The 12,097-nt window shown below is 45.6% G+C and overlaps 1 pseudogene; it reads right to left on the bottom strand.

Moving 5' to 3' along the window:
- Positions 1-3,765: 3,765 nt before the first annotated feature.
- LOC146175091 (uncharacterized) lies at positions 3,766-4,668 on the bottom strand (annotated as a pseudogene).
- Positions 4,669-12,097: the final 7,429 nt, after the last annotated feature.

Genomic DNA, 12,097 nt, shown 5'->3' with positions numbered 1-12,097 from the left:
GCCTAGGTCGGGTTCGAACCCGGGTACTCCGGCACAGTAGTCGGGCGTCTTACCACTGCACCACCCCCGCGGGGCTCGGCAACCGGATAGCACCCTCGCCGCTACACAGGAAGAGGGGGGGAGGGGGGGACCCCGCCCTCCTCTTATCTGCATGGCGGCGACGGTGTTCTACGGAGTCATGTTGCGAAACGAAGAGGCGTCCGTGCGCTGTGCGATGTCAGTGCACGTTAAAGATCGCCAGGTGGTCGAAATAACTCCGTAGCCCTCCACTACGGCTCCTCTTTCTTTCTTTCCACTTTCACTCCCATCTTCTTCCTTTCCCTTACGGCGCGGTTGCGGTTTCCACAGAAAACAAATGAGACAGTTACCGCGCCTTTCCCTTCCTATAAATAAATCAGTTTTTCTTTTAAATCTACGCAGTCACGTTGTCTTATTTATTTATTTCAATACCCTCAAGGCCCGAGCGCATTACAGAGGGGAGTGAGTTATATTACAAAAGTATAACATAAATGCAGCAACAAAATACATGTCAACGTATAAATGACGCTCCGGAGAAAAGAAAAGAGAGAGGTTACATAAAAGGAATAAGCAATTAAACATTGTGAGTACATGCCCACACATTAGAAGGAACAACGCATAAGTATACAGGGCATAAAGGCAACTTTTGCAAAGGACGAAATGACGCTCAAAAAGCAATAACGCAACAAAGAATATAAGTTTTTTAAAAAAGATTGGCTGATCTCAAAATAGCTGAAAGAAAAGAAAAAATGGCATTGTAACAAATTCATGTGTTTATGATACTGATAGTTTGAGTAAGGCAGATTTGATCATAGAATTATCAGAGATTTCGACCACATTTCGGGGGAGGTGATTCGAACTTGCGGACGTGCTGGGGATAAATGAATTGTAAAATTGATTGGTTTGACACGCAGGAATACCAACCTTATAATGATGATCGATGCGAGCTGAAACGTAACAAGGTGCTGTTAATAATTTATTCTTAAGAACGTGGTTGTCATGATAGATTTTATGGAACAAGCTAAGACGTTGTGATAGCAGAGGTAGCGATAAATTAGCTTTCATAGTGGTGACGCTGGAGTTACGATGATAATTGGAAAGAATGAAACGTGCCCCCCGGTTCTGAACAGATTCTAGCTGATGGATGAATGTTTCTCGACGGGGGTCCCAGATAGATGCAGCACATTCTAGTTAAGTACGAACTAATGATTTGTAAAAAAGTAATTTTACAGGACTAGAACAAAGATAAAAATTGCGACGTATGTAGTCCAGCATGCGATTAGCATTTTTGGTTATATGGTCTACATGCGTCTTCCAAGAAAGATTAGAAGAAATGTACACGCCTAGATATTTGTAAGAGTGCGATGTCAGCGCACGTTAAAGATCCCCAGGTGGTCGAAATTATCCGTAGCCCTCCACTACGTCTCCCCTTTCTTTCTTTCCACTTTCGCTCCCACCCTCCTCCCTTCTCTTCGGCGCGGTTCAGGTGTCCACAGAGCAAGTGTGACAGATACTGCGCCTTTCCCTTCCTATGAACCAACCAACCAACTGATTCCAGAATAATGTTATTGAGATGAAATGAGGACAGTTGTAATACGACGAGAAGCACGAATGTACTTGCATTTTTTGTGTTTAGTTGCATGTTCCACGTGTTAGACCAGCCAAGAGCACGGTTAATATCGGACTGAAGGAGCGCTACATCAGAATAACTGTTAATTTCGCGGTATATGACGCAGTCATCTGCAAAAAGGTTAATCGATGAGCATATGGTATCAGGTAAATCGTTGATGTAGATGCGAATAAGCAAAGGTCCCAGCACAGAGCCTTGCGGAACGCCCTATTGAACTGGGGAAGAGAAGGAGCAAATGTTATTAGCAGTGACAAATTGTGAACGATCAGTGAGAAAAGAATGAAGCCACGCAAGAACGTTAGTGTCAAGGTTAAGTTTACTTAATTTTAAAAACAGCAGTTGATGCGAAACCTTGTCAAACGCTTTAGAGAAATCTAGGAATATACAATCGAAAATAGAACCCTTGTCAAGGATGGAATTTAGATCATGTGTAAAGAATAATAGTTGAGTTTCGCATGAAAATGACTTTCGAAATCAATGTTGATAATCTGTAAAAAAGCCATTTGACTGAAGGAATGATACAAGGTGAGTGTAAATGACATGCTCCATGATTTTACATTGAATGCTCGTAAGTGAAATGGATCGACAATTAAGTGCCGAATGTTTATCCCCCGACTTGTGCAAGGGAATCACCTTCCCAACCTTCCAGTCCTCTGGAATACAGGCTGTCTGAAGAGATTGCTGGAATAGATTAGAAAGTATTATAGCGCTGTACACTTTAGTCCTGATCAGAAACATGGAATTCATGTTTTCAACACGACACGATGAAGAAATTTTTTGTTTTCCAATTAATTTTTCCACGCCAGCAATAACGATGACAATAGGGTTCATTGGTGGAAAACCAGCACCAGGATAAGCGGGGGCAACAGAATACAGATTTTTGGAAAAAGCGGAAACAAAAGCACAGTTAAGGACATTTGCGCACTCATCAAGTGGGATTAGTTGGTTGTTTGAGTCTTTGAGCGGAATGCCTGAATCATCTCTTTTATTGACTAAGTTCCAAAATTGCCTAGGGTTACTAACTAAAAGGGATGGTAATGTAGTGTTGAAAAATGTCTCCTTAGCGTGTTTGAGGGCTTTTTTGCATTCAGCAGCCACCGTATGATACGCAGCCCAACGTTCTTGAGAGCCAGTTAGTTTTGTAGAGCGGAAAATGCGTTTTTTCTTGTTACTAAGCCTTTTTGACGATTGATTGAACCATGGCGATTGCCGGTTAGAAGTAATTACTTTGCGCGGAACGTATTTGTCAGTGAGCGATGAAACTTTTTCTTTAAATAAATTCCAGTAGCGTTCACGGAGCGATCATAAAAATCTTGTTAATTAATCATTTAAACAAGCAGACAGCTCATGGTTAATGGCATCAGAATTGGCATTTTTATAGTCGCGGATATATTTTTTGTGGTTACTCTGATGAGGTACGGTGCAAGATAAAGAAAAATGAAGCAGAAAGTGATCACTTAGCCCTGGTAGGAACGATAAAGGCTGAAAAAGATCACGCGAAGTAGTAAGAATTAAATCAAGGATGTTAGAAGTAGCCGACATGATCCGAGTTAACTACATCACAAGCTGGGACAAGTTGAAATCATTGCACAAACTCAAAAATCTATCGCCTTCACTGAAAAAAGGATTACAATAAGAATTTACATCACACCACACAATGTTAGGTAAATTAAAGTCGCCTAGTAAAATAAAAGGACTGTTTGGATACCGCACAGTAATCATATGGATGACATCATGAAGGTCGTCGGCAAAGGTTGGTGAACTGGAAGGCGGATGATAGCAAGTACCCAATATCAATTTCTTAGAGCACGTGCGAATTTCAACCAAGACTAGTTCTAAATCGGTTGTACAATGGATAGGCAAAGACAAAATAGCATCACAGACGGCGATAAGCACGCCTCCATCACACCGAGCACCCCTGTCACACCGATAAATGTTGTAGCGCTTTTGACAGTCAAAGAGTTCACTGCTATCAATCTTCGCAGACAGCCAGGTTTCAGTAAGGCATACTATGTCGGCATCACAAGCATTGATAACAGAGAAAAGATCGTCGCGATTTGGAAGTATGCTCCGTATATTTGTGAATAAAAATGAAAGTTGGTTACTGACGGGTAACTTTATTCCACTGCCCCTCGCGTAGTGCTAATGGGCTGAGCGGATGAGGTGGAAGGAATAGATAGTGCATGCTTGTCATCAGAAGATTCGACCAGTGGCGTAGAGACACTGGAAAGTTTGTGCACACAATAATCAAAGGGATTGTAGGTGTAACACGTTTTGTTTATGTACAATTTATTGAAGCAAAGTTTGAAGGTTAATGATTGGGTTTTGCCAAATTCAACCAGTTTCTTCCCAGCAAGACGAGTAGCGACGGAATAGTTTTCACTAACTCCAATTTTTTCGTCCTTCAGCTTCGAACTAGCGACGAGTATTTTCTGTTTAAGCTTGTAAGACGAAAATTTAGCAATAAGTGGCCTGCATTTATTCGGAGAATACACGCCGAGCCTGTGTGCTTTTTCGACCAGAATTTCGGTGGGTGGAATTTTCAAACAGGACGCAAGCATGTTAACCAGTTTTTCCTCTCACTGAGCCCAGGAGTCGGATTGTGTGTCTGATACGCCGTAGAAAATAAGGTTGTCTCGCCGCTGCCTGTCTTCAAACTCAGCCTGCTTAGAGCGCAGTTGAGAGTTTTCAGTTAAAAGACGATAAATCGACTGGCGAAGACGCTGTAGCTCCTCCTGAACTGCCTCAAGGGTGACGGTTTTGCGTTCAACCCCTGTTAGCCTTGTTTCGATATCTACCAGATTTTCTTGAAATTTAGCTTGTGTTTTGTTAAGATCGTCAACAGACTTGATTAAATAATTGTGTTCCCTTTCCATTTTTTCAGTCCACATGTTCACAGTTTGCAATATTGCAAGCATATCGTCCATTTGCATAGAACCAGAATCTGACGGAGAGTCCTGCGCCCTCGATCTTGTGTTCGGCTCAGGCCCAGGGTTGAGCTCAACATCGCCTGACAACATAAGCAGATGGGTTGTAACATCAAAGCATTCACTGAACACGGAAAGCAAAACTCCCGGGCGTGGGAACAGCAGCAGACAAACGTTATTCGATTTCTTAGCGTATAGAGGTGTAAAAGGACTAACCTGGACGAGGAAGCAGAGCGGGTTAGAAAACCGCATCGTCGTGCTGTTCACACGCCCACCAAAGGCGCCGTGATCCCGCCAGCTCTTCATATAGGCAGCAGAGGGTGATGTTGCCGTCGATCCGGATCTTTGAAATGATGGAGGGATGACCGTGAAAATCCGGGTGTCGTGAGTCCAGGCGGATCCAATTCCGTTGTTGAAATGACAGGGCTTGCTGGCGTCAGTGGTGGGTGAATATAGCGGTACGGCGCTGAAGTGAGCCCATGCGGTAACCTGGACGAGGAAGCAGAGTGGGTTAGAAAACCGCATCGTCGTGCTGTTCACACGCCCACTGACTCGCTAGCGGCGGTAGCGGCATCAGCCAGTCGCTGCTACCACGGCCTCCGGCGATCCCTCCCCCCCCCCTTCATTGACTCGTGTTCTCCGGTTGCTGCGCACGCCCCTTCCCCCATCGTTCGCCGCCGAGTGTACCCCCCTCTTTCTGCGAGGCTCCGGTTGCCGTAGCGCCGGCTCCAACTGGGGAGATGAAAGGGGGCGGAGCTGGGTACGAGGCTGATTGATTGGTTGTACAACTTTTAATTCCATCGGAAACGGGGAGTCGTGCGCCCGCGGATTAAGGCTGGCAGGTAGCCCTTGGCTTGTTGCGGCCTCTTCCGCAAGAAGGACGGTGCGGTGCTGGATCGCAGGGTTGGGACTGGTACCCCGCCAGGTGTTAGACTACGATTCTCATGACGCCGACGCTGACGACGATGCGAAACCCAGGCACGGGCACCAAAGAACTGCGCTCTAATAATATAATAGTAATATATTTTTGTGGGCACTTTCGACAACTAAAGTACGAGGAGGTGAAAGCCATTATAGCGCAGTTGGTTGCAGCCCTCCACGAAGGCACCTCTCTCTCTCTCTCTCCCCCTCTTTCTTTCACTCCCTCTTTTCTCCTTTCCGTTAGGGCGTAGGTGGTGTCGGTCGTACATGTGTCCACGGAGAATGTTACATATACTGCGCCTTTTGTATTCAGTTAATTTCAAACGTCACTGAAGCCTGCTGCCCTAATGGCTCATAAACAGCTGTCTTCTTTTGTTTGCTGTCTGGTGCGGCGTTCGAGTGAGCGAAAGGCGCCTATGGACGCATAGACCACGAACCGCCGGGTCAGCTTCGTATAGGCCCTGTTCGCTATCAGGTTTAGCAGGCTGCAGTTGTGGCAAACTTGTATTGTGGCCACGCTTGGCATAGCCACCATCACCATAACGATGGGCGGTTCGAAACTAAAAGCACCGAAAAAATTCACAGTGGCTTAGCTGTAGTTAAGCTTAGGAGATTGCGAAAGCAAGAGAGGCGATGTGTCTCCGATGGAAGACGACACCACCTGTTAAGGGCCTGTCACACTGGCACGACATGACGCCGATTTGGTCTGCCAACAGCGCGTCTTCCTGATGTCTGCGTCTATGTCACACTGCGCCGACGGAAACAGTCGGCCGACAGTCGGTGTCGGCGGCGCGTCGCTCGCAAGACGGCTGTCGGCGGACGGTCGCCCAACTCCTATGTCACACTAGCCAGACAACGTGCGAAACCTCCCCACCGACTAGGCCCTCTCATTCTCACTCTCTACTCGTGTCATTATACGTTCCTTTTCTTAATCCTTTTATTTTTTTCTACCATGCGAAACTCTCCTTTCTGTAGCTACTCCCTATCTTATTTTTCTTGGTTTATTCTCGGAACTACTCAATTAAGGAACAGTTAATTTTAATTCTATTTCATATATTCGACCATACCAAAACAAGCGCCTCAACAGTCGTGATTATGGGCCGAGACTGAATAGTGCCCAGTATTTTACGGCTCTGGTTGCCGGATAAAAGCTGTCCACGGTAAATAAAAGACAGTGTATATTAACAGCTGAAAAAAAAAAAAAATTCTCCCCGGGGATCGAACTTACGACCTCCTGTTTTATAGCCAGCTGCGCTAACCACTGCACTATAAGAGCAAAGCCTAACCGCAGCTTTCAGAGGTTGGGATAGCTAATATGCTTTCTTGCAGTGTGAAAGTCGCGAAGGCAGTAGGAGTGTTTACCGCTTAACTGACTGTCCAGCTTGCTGAGAGTACACTGCAGATAGTTTGAATCATGCTGTGTTGTTCAGTAACAGATAAAGCTTTCGGCGGATTTCGTAAAACCTTAGGCGGATTTCACAGGGCTGGCCGCGGGACCACGACTGCTGTTGGTTCTGTTGTAATGTGTAAACGCAAGTTCTGCGCTTTTTGCGCTCACAATTCTTGAAACACATTGAATTATGGAACAAGAATTTATTGCGTGATGCGTAACATAGCGTTGAAATAGGCTTGTGAAGTAGCGACGCAGCGACTAGACGTTATGACATGTAAACACAACGATCGAAGTGCGCAGCTCTAGGCTGGCTTCAGGAAAATAATCGCTTCTTTTGATTTCTTTGTCACGCACTATGTTCATTTTGCACTATTCTGTGCTGTTCGAAAAAGCGGAAAGATTGCTCACGGTCCCAACGCGCGCCGCAAATATATGCGCCCCGAATTCGCTCGCCCCGAAAGAAACCGCTGCCGTTGATATTCCACGCGCATTCGGCGGCCCCGAGTATACTTTGGCGGCTCACGCTCGCGTTTTGGTCAGGGATTAGGCGTTCATTCTACTTTTTACGTATATTAGTGCTGAAAGATATTCGCCGTCGACGTGGTGTACAGAGTCGGCTTTGCGTTTCGAGAAAGTTTTTGCTCGGCGGCCGATCTCGGAAAGACTCGGTCACCGACAGTCGGCAGACTGGTTTTGTCGGTGTCCCCGGCCTCAAAGCCTGTCACACTGGGAAGACATTTGGTTTTCGGTCGTGTTGGTGTCGTCGTCGGCCTAGTGTGACAGCTTGGTCGGCCGCAGACACGGTCGGCCGACGAGTTGGCCGACCGTCGGTGTCGTTGTCGGGTCTGCGTCGGCGTCGTGTCGTGCTAGTGTGACAGGCCCTTTAAGGTGCCTCGATGCGAGCGCCCTCGCACCCTGCTACAGTGGTGGGCGTGCGCATCGAGGCACCCTACCCGATGGATGGATGGATGGATGGATGGATGGATGGATGGATGGATGGATGGATGGATGGATGGATGGATGGATGGATGGATGGATGGATTGGACGGACGGACGGACGGATGGATGGATGGACGGATGGATGGACGGATGGATGGATGGATGGATGGACGGACGGACGGACGGATGGACGGACGGACGGAATGACGGACGGATGGATGGATGGATGGATGGATGAATGGATGGATGGATGGATGGATGGATGGATGGATGGATGGATGAATGGATGGATGGATGGAATATATGAGCGTACCCTTTGAAACGGGGTGGTAGCAGTAGCTATTATGCTCATTTTTCTCCCTATATCTTAATTATTGTTTTAGAGTGGTTAACTATACCATAATTATATATTTTTTTAATTTTAGTTTCTACATTACTAACATTATGTCAAGAACCACAGGTGGTCGAAATATCCGGAGTCCTCCACTACGGCGTCTCTGATAGCCTTAGTCGCTTTGGGACGTTAAATCCCACAAACCAAACCAAACCTCTGCTTTTAAGTCACCAATCTTCCAGTCGTTTTTTGCTAGCTTCAACCGCTGGTTTATTCAACCAGCCACTGGCATCTCTAAACCCTAGAGCTTCAGGAACAGTGACTGCGCCTGCATCAACTTCCGAATGGATATTATTACATTAGAGTATAATACGGTCAATTGTCACTGGAGTTGCCACATACAGCACATGCGTCATCTTCATTGTTAAATTTCTTTTTGTAGCTGCGTCTTCTAAGGCACCCTGATCTAGCTTCAAAAAGTAGGGCACTGCCTCTTGAGTTATCAAAGAAAGCTTCCTTCCTGATCGGCCTTTTCCACTTTCGGTACAATTCCACTCTCTGTTTCTTTTAAAACGAACTTCTCCAATTTTTACCTTCTGTGTTTTTCACCTGGTGCTTAACGCTCTTTATTTCTCCGTACCTGTGACTAGCATGCTTACCAATTTGTTTCCTAGTTCTTTTCTTCCACTGTGAGTCAATGTTTTTAAGCACAGGTATAAAATACCTTAGCTGCCCATCTGTTACTGTCCAATTTCCTCAGGCGTTCCTCATATAATATTTTACTCTGAGCTTCCCGTACTTCGAAAGATGCCCATATCTCCCTGTACCGCCTCTATTTTAGTTTTGCCGTGGGCACCTAGTGCTAATCGTCCAACGGATCTCTGATTTATTTCTAATGTGGACTGTACCTCTGAGTGTAGGCACAAAACCGCATTTCCAAAAGCAATCCGGGAACCATAATTCCTTTCCAAATACCCCTCAAAGCCTCATACGTTTTGTATCCCCACAATGCCCTATGCTTCATTATCAGGGCATTTCTTCGCCCTTTTGCCTTAAGTGATTGCTCATGCTTTCCAATGTATGCCAATCCTTCGTTTACCCATACCTCGAGATATTTATATTCTGCTACTCTGGTGTTTCATGGCCTTGTATTTTGAGACCCTGATCAGTTTAGCCGTTGAATATCATCATACCCGACTTAACTGCTCTAAAACGGACGCCTAGAGCGTCCCCTTTGTCTCCGCAATACTTAACTAGAGTTTGCAATTTTTCCAGACTCTTAGCTAGCAGCACAATATCGTCTGCATACATCAAACCGAAGAGAGAGAGTAAACTTCAAATATTTAACGGAATCGCGTGGGTGGTTTTCTCAGTCCAAAATACCATTGGCCTGGGCTGTCTTCCTGGCCCTGGTGAGCAGAATGCGCTGCTCAGAGAGACCCGTGTGGGCCAGCTTTGCCTCCCACTCCGCTTGGCTGAGCGCTCGAGCTTTCTTTCTCTAATTGCTTTTTGCAGTTCCATATCATGCGAAGGATGTCCGAAACTTCACCGCATGCTGTGCATGTGTTATTTTGAATTTTTAGGGCCAGATTTCGTGGTAATGCGCTAGGTTTGGCAATGTCCTAGCCTGTATGTTCCTCCAGGTTACTGCCTCTTGTCTGCTGAGGCCTTTGTGCGGTTCTGCGTATCATTTTCTTTCTAATTTGAAGTATTGTATTAGTTCCCCGTATGTGATAGGGAACTAATACAATACTAGTTACCGACATTCTAGTGGAAATTAAGAAGAAGAAATGGACATGGGCAGGACATGTAGGGCGAAGAGATGATAACCGATGGTCGCTGAGGGTAACAAACTGGATTCCAAGGGAAGGAAAGCGTAGCAGGGCGCGGCAGAATGTTAGGTGGGCGGATGAGATTAAGAAGTTCGCAGGGGTCAAGTGGATGCAGCTAGCACAGAACCGGGTTAAGTGGAGAAATATGGGAGAGGCCTTCGCCCTGCAGTGGGTATAATCAGGCTGATGATGATGTGATAGGGGTTGAAGGCTCTGGGGCAGCTGACGCAGGTGCCCGCAAAGTATGCCATCGGACTATCCTGTCGGCAGCCTCGTTGCCGTCGATTCCCTCGTGTGCCTGTATCCACATGATTGTGTGCTTCTTGTTGCCAGTCTTTTTTTTCTGCTCCATAGTTCGGTGTGCATGTTTGCATACACGCCCCAGGAGGAAGGCACGACAGGCCTTTTGGGAATCGCTCAGTATTATGTGTTTTCTGACTTCGCTTCTGGCGCGTTCAACTGCAAGGGCGATTGCAACTTCCTCTGCACTTTCTATGTAGTTATTGGTCCTGATCGATGAGCTGGTCACCTCTCTTTCGGTGTGGTCAACTGTGGTGGCTACCGTCGCTTTTCTGGGGAGGCGCTGCTCTACTTCCTGTCCACCTAAACTATATGACAGGTTAAAACCTATGTTACTTTCTTGTATCCTCCGTCCCAGATTTATCATATAAAGCATGAACAGCAGCGGCGATACAGGGCAGCCTTGTCTTAATCCTTTGCGCACTTTGACATCTTCCGTACATCTTATCCCTTCCCATGTAATTTTTACTTTGTTATCCCGGTATATTTCCTGTAGGAATTCTATTATCTCATAACCGATATCTTCTTCTTTTAATATGTTCCACAGGAGTTCCCTGTTTACGTTGTTGTACTCTCCGTTTATGTCCAGGAAGGCCAAATACAAACGTTTATTTTCCATTCTAAATATTTCGATGCATTGGGTAAACATGAACAGGCTAACATCTAAGCGCCTACAACTTCTAAAGCCGTTCTGTACTTCTCCGAGTATTTTGTTACTTTCTACCCATGCTTGCACCCTTATTTACTGCCTGCATGGCCAACCTGTACATAACAGATGTTATGCTAATCGGCCTGTAGGATTTTAGATGCATCCTTTCTCCTTTCCCTTTATAAATCACATTCATTTTACTCTGCCGCCAGCTGTCCGGAATTTGCTTATTGGTTATGACTGTGTGCGAATGCACCAACTCGCCCAATTTAGCATTCTTGTGCTGTGTCCAGAGTTTTTAACAACGCTTCCTTACTTTTTGGACCAAGTTCATTAATTAGCTTGATCGAAATTCCATTTATTCCTGTAGATGTGTTTTAGGAATATATTTTCTGCCTTTTCCAGTTTAGTTGGGTCAGTTCTAAGCTGTTTTGTACTCTGCTACCTTGTGTTGCTTCCTGACTTGCAGAGATTGCCCTATCGTAGCTCTTAAATGACTCGGCTGTAACTTATGTAATGTAGTTCACTACGTTGTCTCCCTTTAAACAATTTCCCTCGTTATCTTGAATCCGATCCTGGTTTCTTTGATTCTTTTTCCCTAGCCAGCTTATAAGGTTCCAGAATTTTTTTGCTCCGCCTCTAGAGGCATCGTGCATGTCAGCCTTCCAGGGATCGGTGGACTGCTTTATTTTACTTTGGACGAATGCCTGTACTTCAAGTTTCTTTTGTCGATATGATTCCCATTTTTAGTCGATTTCCTCCGGAGATACCAGCGCTTTCTTTGCCACACGGTGTTTCTTTGAATCAGCCCGTCGTTGTTCAATAGCTTCCCTGATTTCCTTATTCCACCAGCTCCGTGGCCTCCTCTTTCAATTCCAGCGGTTTGCTACTTTAACCTCCTTAATTTTCCTCCTTGTGAGTAGTTCTACCTGTTCATTTTACCAGTCTTCCATGGGGCTTTTTTCTATTGATTGCTTCCTCTATGTCTGCTGCTATCTGGGCTATTTGATCTTCGATTAATTTTGCGTTTACTTGTTGTCTAAGTTCCAGTTTTCTTTTCATCAAGGGCCCCATCTGCAGACTAATACGTTTATGATCACTTCCCAGACTACACTCCCCTTCATCGTCTATTTCTATTTTTGTGACCTCGCTAT

Source organism: Amblyomma maculatum, chromosome 11 (assembly GCF_055883805.1).
Source record: "Amblyomma maculatum isolate TAMU_Amacu chromosome 11, ASM5588380v1, whole genome shotgun sequence".
In the NCBI taxonomy this organism is placed as follows: domain Eukaryota; kingdom Metazoa; phylum Arthropoda; class Arachnida; order Ixodida; family Ixodidae; genus Amblyomma; species Amblyomma maculatum.
The sequence above is the reverse complement of the archived record's forward strand: the minus strand, read 5'-3'. Positions and strand labels throughout refer to the sequence as shown.